Here is an 18814-nt window from a genome sequence, read left to right on the forward strand (position 1 = left end):
CGTGGCATACACTCACAAGAGAGGTATCCGTACACACCCTGAGTCAACAGACCCACACACAGAAGTGTACCAGTAACGTGGAACACTATGACGGGTTTCAGAGTAGCAGCCGTGTTAGTTTGTATTCGCAAAAAGAAAAGGAGTACTTGTGGCACCTTAGAGACTAACCAATTTATTTGAGCATAAGCTTTCCTGAGCTACAGCTCACTTCATCGGATGCATACTTGACATGCATCCGATGAAGTGAGCTGTAGCTCACGAAAGCTTATGCTCAAATAAATTGGTTAGTCTCTAAGGTGGAACACTGTAATTTCATTTCCTATCGCCACACTTAACCGCTTACATCAGTGGCAGAGGACAAGAGAAAGGATTTTCATCTCCAGCTGATTTGTGCTTAACGGTTTCCACTCAGTGGCTTATGACACTTTCAACTGCCAAGGTCTGAATATCTAACCTTTTATTTATTTATTTTTAACTTTTTTGGTGCTTAGCATATTCTGAACAATTTGTAGGAGTAGGCCACTCCCTGACTTCTACAAAAAGAAAAGGAGGACTTGTGGCACCTTAGAGACTAACCAATTTATTTGAGCATAAGCTTTCGTGAGCTACAGCTCACTTCTTAGCGTGCTTTTTTTGATCAGGTGGTTCCGCAGTTTCTTTGAGAGCGTGTGGCACAAGCTGTCAGCATAGTATGTATGCCAAATAACTTTACGCTATCACCTAGTCATAAATGAATTTGTAATGATTTGGTTTCTAGTACTGCCCTCTGCTGGATGGAATATATATTTTACCACATACTGTTTATGGGGTGATATCAACGCGATAAACTGCAAACCCTTGTGATAAATCACATTTATCATGCACCACTGACTGCCTCACTTGCACTTTGCTCGTTAATCTATCTCCACTGTGACTTATTGCAAAACCCTGAGCCATGTTCAAACAGCTGCCAGTTTTAAAAAATAACTTCAAATCTTGAACTACTGACAGGTTTAAGGTCCAATGTCTCATGAACCTAAAGGTCTAGAAACAAGTGCTTTGCCTTACTGGAGAAGCTGGAAAGTACTCTGCGATTTTTACAACTGTTTGAGGCTCTGATTAATAACAGTGCTGAAGCACATGCTTTTCTGAATAGGGATGCTTTATTAAATCAGGACAGGAAATGATGGATACTTCATGCAAATTACTTGTTGTACTGCAATGGCTGCATACAAATAACATAAAATAACCTCGCACATTTGGCCTCAAAATGTGGCAAATTAAGTTGCATTTGGTTATTCTGCCCTGGACAAGTGAGCTGAAGGAGTAGTTGTTACAGCTCAACTAGAAGAGGGAGAGAGAGAGAGAAGTTTCATACCATCCATCTATCCTAATCTGGTAAATAGTACTGTCACACATAAATAACAGTTCACTGCATGTTTTTGACTAGCAATGGATACTAAAATTAAATTTGTAACATTTGATAGTTTGATGATCTGAGTTCAGTTCCCAGAGAACAGATGTCTATACCTAACACCGTCACCACAGTTGGTACTAATTGACACCCTTCCTGGCTGTGTCAGTAGAAAGGCCAAGCAATGAATGGGAAAGGGGACTGCACTACTTTCTCATTCCTAGAGGCGGGTGATCAGCCTTGGTATAAGGAGGAAGTTGCACCTATTTACTCTAGGGATGAACTTGGTGTGGTCTTTCCAAATCTGGACTGTACTTTCTCTTCCCTGAGGATACACAGAGGGCTACAGTTTCCAAGGCTGTCAGTCTAACACCTTTCACAAGCAGTGAATCCACCAAACGAGAGAAATAAAAATGTACTGGGATTTTTCATGGTTGCTATGCCCTCTGAATACTGTGGTGACATTTCTGATGTCTTTAGAGCCTGTACTTTATATTGCTGACACTTAGTGGTGTCTGCTATACTTTACATGTTACTGGCTACTCTTAAATGCTACCTTAGCATTTCTCTAATAACAGCACAGAGACTATGAGCCAAGATACTAAACAGTCTAATGTACAATCCTGTGATCTTCATAAGAGGTGTGTTGTAAAGATGAATATTTAAAAAATATTTTAATAGGGAAGAGTATTATATAAGATACTGAATGTTTAATAAACTTTTACTTTCTATTTTCATTGAGAGTCTTTATATCTATATTGTTTGAGGCTTGGATAATCAGTATACGGTTGGGAAAATGCATAAAGACAGGCTTTTGGGTCTATTGTTCTGGTTTAATTGCTGCTCAACCAATGATTCACTGTTGTTTTTGGCAGCTGAGCAGACTTTGCCTGGTACTGTAAATTTCCCCTGTTTATGTCTATGAGACTCATCTGTTGCTGACTGGCAAAAGCAGACAGCTTCTTATACATGTACAATAGGAATTAGACTTGTAGAAGGAATAGTTTATGTGCCTTACAACAACCTACCTAAAACACGAATATAGCATCCATTACCATAGTAGCTGAATGCCCTACTTGTCTTTTTCTTCACAACACCCTTCTGATATAGGGAAATGCTATTATCCCGATTTTAAAGATGGGGAAATGGGGCACAAGAAACTAAGTGACTGTGTGGTGCACTATTGAACATGGGTCTCTTAAATTCTAGGCTAGCATCCTAGCCCCTGTATCATCCTTCCTAAGTTCCTATATGATGATTACTTATGTCAGAGCTGGTCAGGAAATCATTTTCCCCTACAAAAAATGGATTTTTTTAAAGTGTTCAACAACCAAAAAAAAAATCTATTTTCAAGTTTTCACAAAAACCTGAGTTCTTTTTGATTAAATGGATTTTTGGATTTTTTTAATTAAAAAATTTTGGCCATCTCTAGTGTCAGTATAGTTAGTTAAAAAGGGAGGCATTATTTCAACTGGAGTTTTAAAGATATAGGACACCATTTTCCAAGCTAAAATGATCTACATTTCACCATCAAAATGACATGTATATGACATTATGTTCATATGCCTTGAATCTCTTGAGTTTGTATTATAATACTAACATTTATATACCCTTTCTCACAAAAAGTCATGGGATTCCTTACCATATGAAACTAATTATTTTATACTAATCTGATTAAACATAATTAGTTTAAGTTTGGCACAATCAAAAGCACATGAATGCAGGGCCTTTTAATGGAAAGTGATGGGCAACCTTAACTATAGGCAGGGCTACCAGCTCTGCTTTTAATATATCTGGTCTATTTGGACCTTACTTCAGTCATTCCTCACAAAGGGTCTGAGTCCTGTATGCTCTGTCTGTATGGAATTCTCACTGAGAGCCTATTATGCCTGGTGTTGCCCAGCTGGTCTTTGCACCCTTTCAAATTCCACTTAAAAGATGTTTGCAAATTAGTATGTGAAATACAATTTGCAGGGTTTGAAGTTTGAATTATCCAATGATCAAATCCTATAGTAAATCCATAGGCAAAGTTTGGGTTTGTATGGATTCACTCTGGTTTGCCAAAACCAGAAATGGGTTGGGTTTCAGCAGTGATGCAGCTACAGACTTTGGAGCTCAGGGAAATACAACACACCTTGTAAAACTGGATTAAAATTGTTCTGTGGGCCAAAGTATAAATAATAATGACATTATGCCCTGGAATGAGGGGAGTTAGAGAAGATGATAGGCTATTGACAGCTGAACAGATAAAGATATCAGGAAAAATGGTTGATCTTCTGAGTTTTCCAGCTGATTCATGATACTCAATTTAAATGCAGGTTTCAGAGTAGCAGCCGTGTTAGTCTGTATCCACAAAAAGAAAAGGAGTACTTGTGGCACTTTAGAGACTAACAAATTTATTTGAGCATAAGCTTTTGTCAGCCTCCCACTTTCCCCTGAGAAATCAGCTGAAAATGTCCTCTGCAGAACTGGCTGATCCTTCTGAGCACAAGGCCCAACCAATAGGAACCACAAGCCTTGTTTTCACAAATGCTGAGTACCTGCAGCTCGTATTAACTGCAGTTTGATTTATAGGTGCTCAGCACTTCAGAAAATCAAGACCCTTATGACTTCTAGCATGTGAATTTCCATATGTGACCAGCCTGAAAGAACCAGGATTGAACTTGAACTACATTGCAAACAGTAGTCTGATAAAACATACAGACAACAAGAGAGAGCAAAACATTTAGCAATATACCTCTATAAGCAGTTCATGAACCCAAACAAAATTTGAGCAAACCAGTGACAGATTCTGGAAACAGTTCACACTCAATCCAAGGAATATTTAGAGTATTTTGATGATTCTAGTTGAAATATCCATACAGCTCTAATGCCCAGGTCTCACAGCCCAAGTCAGAGGTAAGTGTACTGGTAATTGTAGATTTTCAGTTCTTTTGCTATTCCATTGTTTGTGTGGTAAAACATTACCAGGGGCCAGTTTACTCAGGCTTGAAAATGTACGTATCTCTTGAGTCATGAACTGCAATTCCTGATGTCCACTGAAAAAAAAATGTATAAGGAGAAGATGATCTGGTGAATGAAAGCCAATTATTTTATAAACTACATTTTAAAAAAAGTACTGTACAACATTATATATTTATAGATACAATTTTGTTCAAAAAGAAAAGGAGTACTTGTGGCACCTTTCGTGAGCTACAGCTTATGCTCAAATAAATTGGTTAGTCTCTAAGGTGCCACAAGTACTCCTTTTCTTTTTGCGAATACAGACTAATACGGCTGTTACTCTGAAACCTGAATTTTGTTCAACTGGCACATCACAGAATGAATTATACATTAGTCCAAGGGATTTAACATTTATGAATGTCTTTGTTGCCTTGATATTAAAAAATAAAATATCTTCATTGTCTGTGTTTGCATGACATGTTAACTTTTGTATAGGTAGCACAGAGCAGAGGTGCTGTAGTTACCAGCCTCAAAGAGACATTATATACACAATGGGGCTTATCACTTTTTAAAGGTGAAATAATGCCAACATAATTTTGATATGTTCTTTTTTCCAACCCTGGGAAAAAGGCAGTGATATTGTTACAATTAAAATATTTTGAATTTATGTGGTAGGAGAAAATGGAATTGATATTTGAAATTATTTAGAAGACGGTGCCATCTTTACCTCGCCTACCTGCTGCCAGAGTTGCAAGAGTTGGCAAAGCTTATTGGACTAAGCAGAGCTACTGGCAAGAATTAATAAAAGTTTGGAATTTGGATTTAAAACTAAATTTAAACCCAAGAGATTTAAAGATGGAGTTCAAAGCTGTGTTTCATCAGATTTAACCCTAAAAATATTGAGCCAGCTTCTCTTGTACAACCCTACTAAAGTCAATAGGTTATATGCATATCTTTGACTTCAATGAGGCAGCGTTCAGTTATGTAAGCAATGAATTTAACTCATAATCCCTATTTATACTGTCATGGGGCCTTATCTTGACAGGTGTTGAGCATGAGGATCCTGATCTAGTGAAGCACGTGTACATATGTTTAACTTTAAGCACGTGTGTCTCAATCTGAAGCCCACTGCAGCCTATGGGCATACTCCTATCCATTTCAATGAGTAGTGGATCAGGCTTGTGCATAGTATAGAATTCAGTGGGATTAATACTCACATAGTTAAACTTTTAAGTGCTCTGCTGGATTGGGATCCAGGACCTCAGAGTAGCTTACCTGGAAATGGTTAGTATCAGGCTTCTAGTTTGTATAATTTTTATCTCCTTTCCAGCTCTCTTCCTTTACTCTTGTTCTTTTTGACAAGCAAGAATCATGGAGAGTCATTTTCTGTTAAGTGAAGAGCAGAGGGGTAAACTAGCTTGAACAGAAGGAATAAACAACTTTTATGGTTAAACTCAATTGGACTGGATACTGGAATTCCAGCTCCTAACCTCAGATCTAAATTGCTCCATTGCCCCATGAGTCTAGCTCAGGGGTGGGCAAACTTTTTGGCCCAAGGGCCATATCGGGGTGTATGTATGGAGGGCCAGGTAGGGAAGGCTGTGCCACCAAACAGCCTGGCCCCTGCCCCCTGTTCACCCCCTCCCACTTCCCGCCGCCGACTGTCCCCCTCTGAACCCCCGACCCATCCAACCCCACCTGCTCCTTGTCTCCTGACCGCTCCCTCCCAGGACCCCCTGCCCCAAACTCCCCCCCTCCCCCGGAATCCCACCCCCTATCCAACCCACCTGCTCCCTGTCCCCTGACTGCCCCCTGGCCCCTATCCACCCCACCCACCCCCTGATAGGCCCCCCGGGACTCCCATCCAACCCCCCCCCCCCGTTCCCAACTGCCGCAGAACCTCTGCCCCATCCAACCGCTCCTTGTCCCCTATCTGCCCCCTGGGGCCCCCTACCCAACCCCCTCATCGCCATGCGCACACCACCACCGCCCCATTACCATGCTGCTCAGAGCAGCAGGAGCTCACAGCCCCGCTGCCCACGTGGCGGCGTAGCTGCGGGGACGGGGGACATCAGGGGAGGGGCCAGGGGCTAGCCTCCCCAGCCAGGAGCTCAAGGGCCAGGCAGGATGGTCCCGTGGGCTGGATGTGGCCCGTGGGCCGTAGCTTGCCCACCTCTGGTCTAGCTGAAAACCTCCCCACACTAATGCAATTACAAAATGATTATAACTAGTTCTCTGCTGAGTATCCCATGTACAGTAGATGTTTTGAAATGAGTTTGCACTTTGCCAATGCAAGATTAAATTTGGTTGAAATACCATTTATCTTTGAAAGTGTTAATCTGATTTATCTCTATTTTGTACTTTTTCTCCCTAATGTATTTGACAGCGAAATTGAATCGTTTTTACTGCAGAGCTGAGCATGAAAGGTGAACATTCAATTTGCTATTTCTTGATTTTTATGCAATGTGTATGCTTCAGTACTCGATAAATTCAAACCTTGTGGGAAAGAACTACAGAATCATATTGTGAACACAAAGGACCAGATGTTGGTTTATATAATAGAGATTATTGGTTTGCATTTTTAATTTACAAGAAAAAAATTGATTCTCTGCAATATATTGTGAAAGTTCAATGAGTCTTATTTGTATTGGAGTACTCACTAGTAGCTGTGTGACATTTTGGTGGGATGGAGGTGATAGGATTAGCCAGGATGCAGCAAAAAGGGCATGGAAAGAGGAAATAACAAAGACTGGAGATGTTTGGGAATCATGGATTCTTGGTGAAGCTGGGGCCCATTCTGGATAGAATTGAGGAGGTGGTAGAGACTATTAACTGGCATTTATCTCTTTATAGGCCAGTGGCAGTTCATGTGAAAGAGACCTGTTTAATTATGATAATTTGTTATTTCTCTCTTTTTAAAGCTCAGTAACTTATTTTGGAGTGTCTACACCAAGCAATGCAAATACCAATGGGAGGGGAGACAAGTATTAAAACTGTATTCTGGGCTGAGAAAATGCAGAAAAAAATTCATGAAATACTAAAATAATCTTTTGAAAAGTGCTAGTTTATGATTAAATTGTGTGTGAAAACTAGGTATCCTAGGATTATGGAACTGTCTGTAAAACCTGTTCTCCCAACCTATATTCCACACAGTTACGTTCACAATTTTTTTACTCAAATCAAAAGTTAGATGGGGTGATGTCAAAATAAGGCTTACAATAGAATATTAATGTACCCTTAGCTAGCACGTCGCGACTGTACCTCCATAATAATAATAATAATAATAATTAATAATAACACAATCCTCTAAACTGTGAGGATCTTTTATCTGTACTGAAGTCTTCTACTGCAAAACTAGCAAGCAAAAATCTGTACCAGAAAGGAAGCTACATAGCCACATTGTATCTGATCTGAATTCAGGTAAATAATTTCTCTTCAAGAGATATTTTCCTTCTCCCTTTATTTTTTAATGTCTGCCTTCCCCAAACCACTAAGTAAATGTTACCATAATTTGTTTTTGGTGCTCCAATTTAAATTATAATTCTTCAGGGAAGAAATTTTCTTCTTATTTGTCCTTAAAACACCATGCTCCCCTGTAGAACTACATAAATAGAAATTGGTAATGCATGTTTGTTTCATATGCACAATTCCTCCTGAGATCAGTGGAACTCTATGGTTTAAGTGTGTGCTGATACATATCTAGTTTTGAGAAGAACTTTGCCCTAAATTATCATTCTGTCTGTTTGAAAACTACTGTCTGCCAGCTGTCCTATGTGAAACATTTGTACTTGCATAGTATATTAGTAACTGCACCTGCTAGGGGCTAGAGATCTACTGTATTGCAGGGGCATCTCCAAATTGTGAGATCATTTTGCTCTCTAGTGGCTGCAGCTTAATAATTAGGCACTATAGCCAGGATAGATTACCACTCGAGGGCAATGTGGGCTCACGTTTTAATCACCACTACTATAGCATGTATATTTAAATTAAATATTTAATTGTTTAATCAGCAGAGAGCAACTATTTCACACACTTTTAGACATTGTATCCAGAAGAGGGTGGCTGTGGAAGGACAGAGAGAAAGACACATATACTCACATAGCATGTTATAGACACTTATTGCTTTTCTCTCTCCCCCCTTATCTTTTGAAAAAGTTAGGAAAATTCCTGTATTGTTACTTCTGTAATATTGATATACGTACCTTAATATCCTGTGTGGTTGGTACCACCAGTTCTGGAGGGCAATTCTTATGATTAATCACTTACGTTACGGTAGTATTTAAAGGCCCTAATCAGAATGAGAGTATTGTGCTGGGAGCTGTTCAAAAACAGGTAATGAGACAGTCTTTTCCCCAGACAGCTCATTTCCTGAATTCCTCCTCTGTAACAACCACAGCCCCCAACAGACTGAGCCTTTACATCTGTGTAGCTGAGAGCATCAGGATTTCTTAGTTAAATATCTAGGCTGGCTCCTTCTCCTTGTTTCCAAGTGCTCTTACAAGACTTCTTGCTCTTCTTCACAGAGAAAAGCCGAAGCAGCTGGAAACAAGGAGGTGGAATCAGTGCCATGTGAGCACATAGTTCTCTATGGACCACAATTTGGGAACAACTGCCCTACATATTTTTCAGGGTTCCCTCCCAACTCTGAACTCTAGGGTACACATATGGGGACCTGCATGAAAGACCTCCTAAGCTTATTTCTATCAGCTTAGATTAAAACTTCCCCAAGGCACAAATTCTTTGCCCTTGGAGGGTACGCTGCCACCACCAAGTGATTTAACAAAGAATCAGGGAAAGGACCACTTGGAGTTCCTATTCCCCCAAAATATCCCCCCAAGCCTTACACCCCCTTTCCTGGGGAGGCTTGAGAATAATATCCTAACCAACTGGTTATAAAGTGATGACAGACCCAAACCCCTGGGTCTTAGGACAATAGAGAAATCAGTCAGGTTCTTAAAAGAAGGATTTTATTTAAAAAAAAACCGTTAAAAATCACCTCTGTAAAATTAGGATGGAAAATAACTTTACAGGGTAACAAAAGATTCAAAAACACAGCAGACCTTCCTCTAGGCTTAGTTTCAAAATTACAAAAAACAGGAATAAACTTCCTTCCAGCAAAGGAAAAATTCACAAGCAAAACAAAAGATAATCTAACACACCTTGCCTGGCTTTTACTTACAATTTTTGTAATATGAAAGACTTTTAGGATGGTTTGTCGGAAAAGGAATTTTCTGACCTGATGCTTCTCTGCTTCCCAAGAGAACACCCACAACAAAGCCTTCCTCCCACCCCCCCAAGATTTGAAAGTATCTTCTTTCCCCATTGGTCCTTTTGGTCAGGTGCCAAACAAGTTATCTGAGCTTCTTAGCCCCTTACAGGTGTAACCCTTCTGCCCGTCAGAGTTGGCAGCAACAAGGGCTGGGTTCAATATCTAGGGGTTCCATTCCAATAACACAATGCAAACCGGCTCGAGCCCCCACCCAGTGACCTGGGACCAATATATACCACCCCTGCTGGGCGCCTCCAAGAGGCAATATTTCCCCTCTCGCAAGCACATAGTCTGAGTGTAGCAAAAGTCTTTTAATAACAGAGAGAAACAATGTGGCATTATGTTGGGGAAACACCACCAACAGGATTCATAACACAACCCATGAGCAAAAAACCCACCCCAGGCAAATTGGGGCATGCCCTTTTCCCTTTGGTTCTTGAGTCCAGCAACCCCAAATCACCCAAAGTCCCAAAAGTCCAATGCCCCAAAAGTCTCTGTCCCTGGTCAGGGCAGCCCCAGAGTTCGAAAGTTTATCTGCGGAGCTTTACCTCCCAACCTGGGTGGAAATGGGACAGGGGTAAGAGGCACCTTACGTGATCTGAAGCTGACCGCCCCATAGCTCCATAGCGGCGCTCCACTCCGCCAGCCGCCCCACAAACTCCTTCGCTCAGCTGCGCTCCGCTCCTCCAGCCGCCCCACGAACTCCTTCGTTCAGCTGCGCTCCGCTCCGCCAGCCGCCCCACGAACTCCTTCGCTCAGCTGCGCTCCGCTCCGCCAGCCGCCCCACGAACTCCTTCGCTCAGCTCCACGGCCCACAAGCAGCTCCTGCCATCCACACACTGCGCCGCGTCGAACTGCTTCACCAGCCGTCCCGCAAACTGCTCCACAATATATCTTCAGGCTCCCCCACTACTTAACACAACACTCAGTGATTTCAGCTCTTAGGTGAATTCAGCTTATAATAGGGGAGCCCCAGTGCTGGTGCACTGTCAGCCCAAAGTGAGCTCAGCAGCCTATAACTAGACTTCTAATGAAATCAAAATTAGCTCTGATATTCCACAGTGGAGAGAGGAGGAAGTGCAATTAGCATATAAGGCCCTCACCAAGGGGCCCATGCCACTAAGTATTAATACTTGTCCCCAGCCTCTCTCCATTCACACAGTTTTGGAACCCATGACCCTTGCCTAGCGAGTGCTACTTAGTTGATGGTGAATCCCTCCATTATAACAAAAGGCCACGTACAGTTCCAAGCACAGTTCCCATAATCAGGGTAATAACAATTTATTCTTCGTGCCCCAATAACAGAGACACTGGGGATCCCACAGCAGCCAAAGTGACCATTTGGGCAGCTATGGTCTCATTCTAGGCGTGGTGGGTGTGCCTATGCAAATGAGATCGGCCCCTGAAGTTCTTTTCCACAACTTGCCACACCTCACCACCAGATGTCAGGGTGGAGCTCATCCTGACACTGCTTACACAGGTAAGGAGGAATTCTAGGCTACCCTTAGCTGTATGGTTATGACAGTATTACAGTGAAATTGCTCTTAAGCTTCCACACGAGGAGCCAGCAAAGGTTGAATACATTTTTACTGGATACCAGTCCAAAGGTCCTTGCTTAAGGCAAGTGGTCTTTGGTACAGGTTTCAACCCATGTGAGTACATTAAGGATGGAAAAGTATGCAACAATCCAAGAAGTGAAGAATGCAGCTGAACTAGTAAAATACTCAATTTGTAAAGCACGCAGCTCAAATTGCACAAATCCAACTACTCAGTGAAGTTTGATCAGCTCAGTACAGTATATAAGAATCCAGCAACTGAGTTATACAGTTCAATTAGCACAGTTCATAAAGCATGCAGCTCAATTAGTGAAGCACTATATGTAGGTAACAATGTGCGTGGAAATCTGTTATTCCAAGTTATTAAGATATGCAGCTCAATCAACAAACTATGCAGCTGGATAATTAAAATATGTAATTTGATCCCCCAAATATATATACAAAACTGACTAGTTAAAATCGCAGTTTGTGCATTAATGATAGGGAAAATTTGCTGAGTCCATAAAGGACTACATTGTATGTACTGACAATTGCTTTTGTTTCAGTTAAGGATGAGCAAGCTAGAACACTCTCTACAATGAAATCAGGCATAAAGAAATTGAGTGTGCAAACTTTTTCTACTTCTGATTTACTTTATCAACCGTACTGGACCTAGGTACATAGCAGATGTTGTCTTTTGTGATGCAGATGAGCTGTTTCAAGCACGACAGACTAATAATGTGATTTGTTTATTGCTGCTAAATAAGGTTTCCAGACAGCACCACATGCACACCCTATGATTGCATGGCTACTGCTCTGAGACAGTGTCTGTTTTCTGGAGGCTAAGGCGCTATCCATTAGCTTTTTAGTCTTTACTCAGAAAAAATCTCCCATTGACTTCATCAGGAGTTTTGACTGAGTCTGGACTGCAGGATTGGTCTCCTGGAAATAAGTAGCTACTCTCAAAGTGTCAAAGAATATTAGTGTAGTGTGACAGTAATTTAAGTGGAATGTAAGCAACACTTAGTGTGCAAAAATAATCATTAGAATGGTTAGAAAGGAGGGTTATTAGTTAATATGGAATTTGGTAAAATATTAGGCTAATGTAAAACATTTTATCTGTCAGGACAACTTCAAACCCTGCACAAAATCTATTTAAATCTATGAAATAATATAACTGTTCTGTTCTCAAATATAACATTTGCAGTCAAACGTTTTGCCCAGAGATGCCTGTGGTAAATTGAAACAAGGGATTATTTAATACACTTATGTGCCCCATTTCGCCCTACTTTATCTAGGCCAGAACATTGCTGGAGGGAATGTCTGTTGGGAGAGCAGGAGACTATTCTAAAGCCCACTGAAGTCAATGGGAGTCTTTCTACTAGTTTCAACCCACTTTGGACCAGGCCATAGGCTCCCAGAGTGCAGACTTCTCTCCACTCACAAGACAGAATGCAGCAGGAAGAGGCATCCAAAAATGTGGAGGACTCAGAGCTGAATACTAAAAGAAGCTGGATATCTCTTTGTTATGTCAGGTAGAATGTACAGGTATTGAGCCTAATCCAGTAGTCCACACTCAGGTAAAATTCCCAATGGGTGAACTAGGTATATGCCTGATTAAGGACCAGGTCCACCAGTGCAGAATACTTTACTGAGTACTTTAATGAGCTACATAATAGTTTGGCACATAAAAGATACTTACTTTACAAAGGAAATGTTCTCACAGTTGCTCCAGGTGTACACTGGAGTCAGTGGACCTTTTTCTGGGTTAATTAATCCACTTGGATTCAGTGGGAATACTCACCAAGGGCCTGGTGCTGCAAGGTTCTTAAAGTCCTCAGTTCCATTGACTTGAATGAGAGTCCATGATGGCACACAGCAGAATCGGGCCTGTAGTAATGACAAGTAGCTTAAGGAATGGTTGCAGGGCTGAACCCTTATATCATGGTAGCTGAGAACAGAATTTGACCCCTTCAGGTTCCGGCTACTTACCTGAACTGAAAGCAAAATTGTTTGAGATTCGCTAATCATTAGTCAAACTTGTAAATTCTTCTTCTTATTATTATTAGGTGGTATTTGCAACTTCTTTAATATTTCCATCAGTGTTTTGTATTACAGAAGCTACAGTATTCTGCTTGTTTTTGCTTGCTAACTCTTGTGATACAAGAGGTTTCTGGGACCCAGTTAGGTTGTGGGTAGACAACCCCAATCTTGATGTTTTTATCATTGCTATTTGTTTAATTGTAACAAATATCATGCTTTAAATGGCATCACTCTGACTGTGAAATTAATAGAGCTATCAAAACCCAAGTTGTTATATAACAATGGTTAATTATTTACAAGCCAGTCTGAGCTAAAGCAGTACTGTAGCTGTCAGCATTGTCATTATTAAAATTAAAATGCTTTGTCTGAGTACTAGATAACATGACTCATTTAGGCTATTTCTCTTCACCATCATTGTTCAGTTAGTCAGATACAGCAAAATAGCATGTACTTTTTTCCCCAACAAGATGTTTACTCCAAGAAATCTAATAAATACATAACAAAACAAATAGTTTTACTAGTTTCTTTCAAAAAAGGACAAACTGATCAAAGCTATTTAATTAAATGTTAAAGCTGAGGATGTTCTAAAATTGGGCAAACTATTTACAGTGAATCATTTATTTGATAAATTTAGTCCTTTTTTTCTAGTTGTGAATTGTATGTGAAAAGCCTTTTGATTTTTTCATTCTTTGAAACTGGTCAACAGGCTCTTTGAATGAACATATTTAAATTTACAAGTTGCTCAAGAACATTTTGCCTCACCTCTGCATTTGTTTCTATTTTTAATTCATGGTATATGATTGGTCCCTAAGGTCAGATGGTATTGCTTCTGCTCCCTGATTGGATGATTAAAACTTTTATAAACAGTCTGAGGAAAATCAAAGAGATTCAAGATGGCCATCTAAATATTTCTGCCATGTGAATACATCTTACAAGTATTCGTTTTACATGAACATTCAAGAGAACAAAAAATTACTCAAATGAATGTTCACAGAAAACAAACAAAAAGATTTATGTATAATGTTGAAGCCAGTTGAACATTAACAAGAAGAGAGGGTGAGCTGGACTGGAACTTACCTGTTTGTGAGTGACTATGGCAGTCCAGTAGGATACAAGCATCGTATTAGATTTGACAGCTTTCGTGCCCTTTACGAAATGTCAATCCTGCTGCATATTGAGTGGAGAGTGTGCCTGTAATAAAAGGAAGGACATGGTAGCTTTTTGTGGTCTCTTCATTTTTATGTTGCATGTACTATGATGAATAATATTTACATGGGTCTTGGTGGTTCAATGTGCTAGTGATCTTTCTAGAAAATGCTATTACATGGTGTTCCAGAATCTGATTTCTTTATTTTAAGAAAAATTAAGTCTCTAATTCCTATGTTCACAAAGATAATCTGTGAACAGAAGGAAAGGGTGAGATTTTTCAAAAGACCCTAAGAAATTTAGGAGCACAAGTCCTGTTGATTTTCAATGGCAACTGTGCTCCTAAGCTACTTATGCCACATCTATACCACATACTAGTGTTGGTGGTTTATAGTGTACATGTAGCTACATGTCACAGTGAAAAGCGTCTATACTGCAGTGTGTAGGTACACGTCAGTGAAAGGCTCGGGCAGAGGGGAGGCCATGGGGAAAGGCTGCCTTTTCCTGCTGCCTTCCCACCGCTGGTGCCTTTCCTCACTGATGGAGTCTTTCCGGCAGCAGGGAAAGGCTCCAGCAGCAGGAAGGCAGCAGGACACTACACGGCTGAAAATAGCAGTGTAGATAGGGAGCCACAGGTTGGACAAATAGAGAGATGTGTAGGGTTTGTATGCGAATACATATCCACATCCTTCAGGTGCGTCTTTAAACACCTAAGCCTCAGAGTCTACACTGCTATTTATACCCATGCTAAGGGGGCTACGTGACTATGTACGCTACACGGCCATCAAAGGAAGCACACAGTGTAGACATACCCTAAGGCACTTGAGAATATTCCACACTAAACCAATGCTGTGATGCCTACAGATGGGGGAGCATGCCAAAGGGGAAGCGAAGTTTGAGGAGTCCCGCAGTGCACATATGATAATATTTCGAGCATCTCCACAATCTACTGTGCATGGAGTCTAATTCTGGCATCTCATTTGGACCGAGCATGGAGAAGTCCCTATTTCTCTATTCAATCCCCTAATAATTGCTGAGTAAATAAAAAAGTTAAAAAAAAAATCTGATCTTATAATCATTTTAGCTGTTTGGCTGCTGCTAAATAGCTTATATCACAGGTTCCCACATCTTAATAGAGATTGTTTTGTGAGCCACATACCTTCACATCTGTGATCATACTGAGCACCTTTTGAAACAGTTAACATTGGGTCTCCTTTCACTCTATACTTTCACCTCCCTTATCTGTTTTGTTCCCCTCAGCTGGAAACAAGGAGAAAAGGCAGAACCCTGTAATCAGCCATATCTCTGTGCATGTGACCAACAATGATCTGCGCAGGACAGAACTGGAATCCCTGTCTAGATACAGCCTGGTACAATGCACCTTCTCCGTTGCTGATTGTGTTAGCGATCAGTACGTTAAATGCAATGGAAAAGCAGCAGCAAAAGGGTTAAGATCTGAATGTGTCTAGGCTATAAAGTATAAAGCTAGGGTTGCAAATCTTTTTTGACAGGTATTCTGAACAGTGATTAGGTATTGAAGCCTGTAGCCAGAATTGTCCCAAGGCCACTCCTATCACTTTTCCCAGTAGTACACACCAGTTTTCTTTCCAATGGCTGTCTCTCTCACCCATAAATGCTTCTCTCTTTTCCCCCCACAACCCTGTTCCTTTCTTTGTTGCCTGGCGTGCCCTCCTGCCTGCTATTGTTCATGTTTTGCTTGTTAGTCTATCAGATATTCCTGTAGCACACGACACTTGCATTAATTGCAGCGAAAGGTACACGTCACACTGGGACCACCTACTGCGCTCTACCTCATGACAAGAACATATGGCGATAGATGGAAGGAGGTGGTCAATGCTTGTCTTTTGTTTTGTAGCATAGCAGACAAGCAGAAGGTCGTACCTGTGTACATATTTTGAGGACTGTAATTAGCTACATTCTGACTGTACAGCTTTTATGCGTGACTAATATAAAATAAATATAAAGATACTTTGCATTTCTACAGTTCCTTTCACATGATGAGGGAAAAGAATGTCACAAATGTTGGGGGAAATGCCACTTAGATTGAAGCTGATAGTATCAGTCAAAGGCAGACTCACAGTGGGAGAGGAACTGAGCCCATTAACTAATTCTTACAACAGCCTGTGTGGCAGGCAAGTACGATGGTTCCCATTTTAAAAACATACTGCTGAGGTGCACGGAGGTTCAGTTACTTGCCCAAGGTGACCCAGTGAATCAATGGCAAAGCATGGAATAGAACCCAGGAGACCTGACTCCCACTCTTCTATTTCAATAGCTAGATCACACTACTTCCTGGGACCTCACATTTTTTCATAATTTATTTAGAAAACAATTGTTGTGTGTTTTTCCTCTGGGTTTTAATTTTTGAACTCTTTTGCAGAGGTATTAAGATAACAAGCTATAATTTATATAGTGAGGCATTAAAGCAGAGGCTTGGCAAACACATGATCATATTTTATTTTTAAATTAAATAGGAATTTTCCTCAGGATCATTAAAAGTAAATGTTCACTTGTTAATTTTCTGTTACAAAGGCCATTGTTTGAACGAAGAGGGAAAACATGCTGTCAGAGCTGTTTACAATGCCTATAAATGAGAGAACAGACTGGAGGGGATATGCATTAATGAGCAAGGGGATTCTGAGCAGTGGGCAATAATGAGCACAGTCTTTGAAAATATGTCCTTGCAGTTGGCTGGAATACTACCTTAGGAGTGCAGAAGGACATACACAAAAGAAAACTAATATTTTCAGTTGCACTTCTGAAGACACCTTTATTTCATTTCACATCCTAAGTAGGTCCTTTAAAATGAAATCTTGGGAAATTAGGACCTTATTTTTAAGAATTGGTACTGGAAAATCTTCCTTCGCTGCCTTATGGGTCCCAATCCTGTAGTGATTTCCACATATATTTACCTTTACCCATAGTCCCAGTGAGCCTGCTGTCAGTGAGTAAAGTTAAGCACATGCTTAAGATTTTGCAGGATTGGGGCCATATATTGCAACAAGACTACTCATGTAAGTGGATTAATGAAGCTGACTTGTATCTCAGTTTAATAGTAATAGGCACTTTCATAGCACCTTTCATTTAAAAATGTTAAAGCAGTGTACAGTCATTAGGTATTGTACTAGTAATGTGATTTGATTTGTTTAAAAGTCCTCTTAAATGTAAAACAGACTGAGAGAAAATAAATCTAACTATTTTATTAGGTCCCCAACCCAATATCAAAATGTATGTGTGGCCTTTAAAATGATTATTAAATACAGTTAAAACAAAGGAGTTGAAAACCAGCTCTTCCTTTACTTACCTGCTGATAAATTATGATCTTCAGCTGCAGCTCTCTGAGTGCCATTAACAGCTACTCAGTTTTGGATGTTGTCTGCCTTCATAAAGATTTTGTATTTCCTAGTATCACATGCCAAACCCCCAGAGATTTAAGAAGAAGCATGTAGCAGTCTGACCTATTAGTATTAGTGATCAGGTATGGCAGTGAAAACACAGAAGCCTGACCTCAGATCTTGACAGGAAAAATCAAAAGCCTTTTCAGTTCACCTTCAGTGATAGTTGTTTATGAATCAAGTAAACAGAGTAGATGGCTTTTATCTCAAGGCCATTTCTAATTTAAAGGGTTTTTTTGGCATGGGTTTCTCTGGGTGGCTCAGCAGCTAGGTAGTCTGTACAGCACTCAGTATCAAAAATGGAGAACATATACAACTGCATGTGTCCTATAAAATGAATTTTTAAAAAGAGCATGTGAAAGGTCCTTCTTGTAGCTGTGAAAAAAACAAACGTTCTAACAAAGATGGTACAAACACTTCACCTTCACCCTCTGTGGGGACATAGCCTTCATTCTCCCATGGCAGGCTCAGAAAGTTTGGCTTTGTTGTTGCACGGAAGAGAGGTTTCCCAATATAGTCTGCTTCTCTTCATGATGCTCCATTTGATGCCACTTCTGCTGTCACTGGAAAAACTTCAGCCTCAGGATCATAATCTGCTGTTGATTGGTGCTATACCCATAGACTTTCATACACTGAGAAGAGAGCTCAGTTTCAGACCATGCAAGAGAGAATATGGTGGTGCATAGCTGCCTTTGGCAGTAGTTGTGGCCAATTCACTGAGAAGCTGTAACATACTTGTCCAAGGAAAGCAGAAGTAGAAAAAGTAGCGAGTCATGCTTTAACATTCAAGGAAAGCATGTACAGTGTATGTGTAAAACACTGCTGGATTTAGAAAGGATTTCTCCAATATAACTGCCAAGCTTTGGATACATGTTACTGTTTGCGTCAGTTAGACTTGCCCTGGCGTTTGGTCTAAATTGGGAAAGTGAGTCTGGCTTATCTCAGTTTGATGAATTGGTGTGATACAGCCAGTGCCAGTTGATACAAAATCTTTCCTTTAATAGGCTCCGCTTTTTCTTTTTCTTCCTTTTGGCTTGCCTACCCTCAAAATAATGAGCAGGTTCAATAT

General features: G+C 40.5%; 1 long non-coding RNA gene across 2 annotated transcripts; it reads right to left on the reverse strand.

Moving 5' to 3' along the window:
- Window positions 1-3821: 3821 nt before the first annotated feature.
- LOC144930880 (uncharacterized) lies at window positions 3822-18777 on the reverse strand. Of its 2 annotated transcripts, XR_013636343.1 has the most exons (5): window positions 17655-18777; window positions 14261-14374; window positions 10199-13030; window positions 5612-5722; window positions 3822-4431 (listed from the first exon to the last, which is right to left on the reverse strand). It is a non-coding gene; the product is annotated as an uncharacterized LOC144930880 (long non-coding RNA). The 2 variants fall into 2 exon arrangements; XR_013636342.1 differs by lacking the exons at window positions 3822-4431; window positions 5612-5722 and having other exon boundaries at window positions 9499-13030.
- Between the last annotated feature and the right edge of the window lie 37 nt (window positions 18778-18814).

The sequence above is a fragment of the Lepidochelys kempii genome, chromosome 9 (assembly GCF_965140285.1).
Source record: "Lepidochelys kempii isolate rLepKem1 chromosome 9, rLepKem1.hap1, whole genome shotgun sequence".
Lineage (NCBI taxonomy): Eukaryota > Metazoa > Chordata > Testudines > Cheloniidae > Lepidochelys > Lepidochelys kempii.